Source organism: Empidonax traillii, unplaced genomic scaffold (genome assembly GCF_003031625.1).
Source record: "Empidonax traillii isolate 1590-97213 ecotype Southwest subspecies unplaced genomic scaffold, ASM303162v1 scaffold355:size2308892, whole genome shotgun sequence".
Classification (NCBI taxonomy): domain Eukaryota; kingdom Metazoa; phylum Chordata; class Aves; order Passeriformes; family Tyrannidae; genus Empidonax; species Empidonax traillii.
Genome location: NW_020955548.1, coordinates 870059 through 873399, shown reverse-complemented (window position 1 = coordinate 873399; position 3341 = coordinate 870059).

Sequence of the window (3341 nt, the reverse complement as noted above, 5' to 3'; positions counted from 1 at the left end):
AAAAAAAAAAAAAAAAAAAAAAAAAAAAAAAAAAAAAAAAAAAAAAAAAAAAAAAAAAAAAAAAAAAAAAAAAAAAAAAAAAAAAAAAAAAAAAAAAAAAAAAAAAAAAAAAAAAAGAGGATGATTGTTTCAAAATGAAGAAAAAACTCTTGAACATTACCAAGCTTCTCAAAAGGTCATACTAAGCATGGAAAATCAATAAAGATAGTAGAAGAAAATATGTTATACCATATTAATTTTATGTCTCTGCTTAATGTAAGCCTTGTTTAACCAATGTGCTGTCTTGCTCAGCCCTCATTTATTTGGTACAGAAGTTTATATGAAACAACACAACACTGGGGCAGGACAGAGAGGTAAATATGTGATTCCATTCTGTGACACAGGTGGAGATACCTTGAGAAACCTTCTGTAAGGCTCTTCTCAGAGGTGCAATTGGTTCATTTGCCTGTGTCATTTTCAAAGTGCAGTTTACCTGTGCTTATGGAGGCATTTTCCACAGAGGCACGTGGTTGTATTCTTGGTCTGTATCATACAAACTTCAATGCTGAGATGCCTTGGCAGCCCAAACAAGTACCACAGTGCAAGGCTGAGGTGTCCTGACTCACCACTCCAAGGAGCCTGAGGGCAGAGTGTAAAAAAACATGATGCTCCCTGCACTGTGGCTTGTGCTACAACACTGAAGTCAACTAGTGATGTGTCTTCTGGATAGTTCAGTCACAGGCAGGGCTGCTCAGAACAGGTCACCCTACCCACTAGAAAAGGCAAGATTTTCAGAGGAGGAAAAGTGCACAGCAGTGTAATTAAATACATCTCAAGGCACTTCTGTCCAGAGGAAAAAGAGCAGGAAGAAAGCACCAAGTTCTCTCTGACTAAGTTATCTGCAGCCTGATATTATCTGATGTTTGAATTCTTCCCTTTAGAGCTAGAGTAACATCCAAAGAAGGTTTTTTACCCGCCAAGTCCATTGCTTTGTTTCCCGGTATGGCTTTTGGTACACTCCAGTCTTATTATCTGCATCCATCCAACTTCCCATCGATACTGCAGACAATGCCAGCAGTTCACATGTCAGGCTGCAACATTTGAGTTGAAAAGTCCTGTAGACCTTTAACTATCTTAAACACATGAACTCAAAATACTAAAAAACAGAGGCAGATGACTGAACTATTACCTAATTTCTGCTATTTATACTGTTTAGCAGCTCAGGTGACTGAGGTTTAAAGAACTCTGACAAGTCAAGTCAAGGAGCTGGAGGTATGTTCGTTTGTTGTTTTTTTTTTATCCCAAATGGCTACTTATTTAGATGACTGTCATATTTCCAAGACTAGGTCAGCATGCTGGGATGCTTAATAACAGTAATTCTCAGCTGTATGTGCAGGCTTGAGCTGTCAGACCGAATTGTGACATAGCTTTCCCTGCAGGTCCCTGGGAGTGAACTTGAGGTTTTACAGTCTTCTTCAGAGGCACAGAAGAGCAGTTCAGTGGAGAAGGAGGTCCCACACAGACAATTTGCTGTAATTGCAGTAGGATGGACTAGGTGTTGGTGGAACTCAGTGCTGTCTGTCTAGTTGTCAGCTTTAACAATGTATAAAATCTTTTCTGTCTTTTCCCAGACAAGAAAAATGGTAAAGAAACCTGGTTGCAAATGCCAATTCCTGCATGAGGACTCCAAAAGAAAGCTTATGGCTCCGCACTTGTTGAAAACTGGGCATGTGGTAGCAAAGTCATGGGCTGAAGTCATTACCTCACCAGTAACATTTATGATCTACTTTTGGCATGCCAAGGTCAGCCTCATACATTACATTATCAAGAAGGAGCTGGGGGCACAAAACACCTTGAGCCTTAAAAAGCCTCAAACTGCCCCCTCCGCCCCAAAACTGTTAAGAATTGATTTGAGCTTGAGAGTATTTTGAAGCTGACTGAACACTGAAGGCTCCTTCTAATTTATACTAAAAAAGCATCTTCCAGATTAGTTACCATATTTTTCGATGGAAACCATAGCATTACTGCATTTCTTGCATGATGAAGAAATATACACACAACCAGCTGCCTTATAGCACCTTATCACTTACATGATAACATCAGAGCTCACTCAAATTCAGAGTTTATTTCTGTAGGAAATAACAATGTTCAAAGCCACAATTTTGTCCCAAATGAGAAAGAATGAATAATATTTCAAAATTTGTTTCAATATTTTTTTCCTTTTGTTGGAAAACATTCAAATAATCTTTGAAAACATTTTGTTTTGCCATCACATTACTATGCCTTATTAATTCCATGTCATAGTTATTAAAGAATTCCATATGATAGTTATTAAAGTAAAAATGAACAATTGGAATCTCAAGAAAATAAAACACATCAGCCTCCTTTTAATTTAATGTTTTGATTATTTCTCATAGACTCTCAAATACATTAATCTGTTTTTATAGAACAGCTTGATTTCTTAGAGTCAAGTGGGAAAAACAGCTTATGCAGAAAATTTTCAACATGATGCAAGAAACCCTATTTTATTATGAATTGTACTAGGGACAGAATATGACCAGCTTGTGAAGTCTCATGCCATGGTCTCTTCTTTACCCACTTCTTACAAAAACATTTGCTTTCCACATAAGGTGTTTCAAGAAATGTCTTGTTTCTGGGTAATCACACCGCATGGACATGGGGTGGCACTTGGCAGCCGTGTCCACTTGTGTCCAAAGTAACTGTTTTTTTTCTGCTGTTACTGCAGCCTGGCAATCTCTGACTGATGGACAGTGGAAGCACATGATACTTAGGTGGCTAACATCTGCTTTATCTCAATACAGTCTGAAAAATTAACCAGGGAAGGCTATTTTCTCTCTTTGCCACAGACTTCCAGATGGTCCCCGAGGGGGCTGTCTGGCAGAAGGATATTAAGTCCTTCTGTCCTGAGAGAGCTCAGTGACACCAGGGGAGAGGCTTCCCAGTTGAGCAGATTTGCTCAACAGGTAGATTTATCTTCACTCGTTTAGAGTGCCCACCACTTTCCCACCTGGGTAAGTGCCACCTGACTCGGTCTGCATCACAGACTCCTGGAAAGGCAACTGGTCCCAGTTAGATCAACTATAGCCCTTCCCTGGTACTGACGTTCATATCCACACACAGAGCTTAAAAAAAAAAACAAAACAAAACAAACAAAAAAACCCCAACAAAACAACCAAAAAACCCAACAAACAAACAAACAAACAAGAAGCCCACCACAAAAAACCAACCAACCAACCAAAACACCCCAAAACCAACCCCCAAAAAACCCAAACCCAACCCCCTCAAAGAAAACAACAACCCTACAACCCAGCAAATGCCTTTTTTTTTTTTTTTTTTTTTTT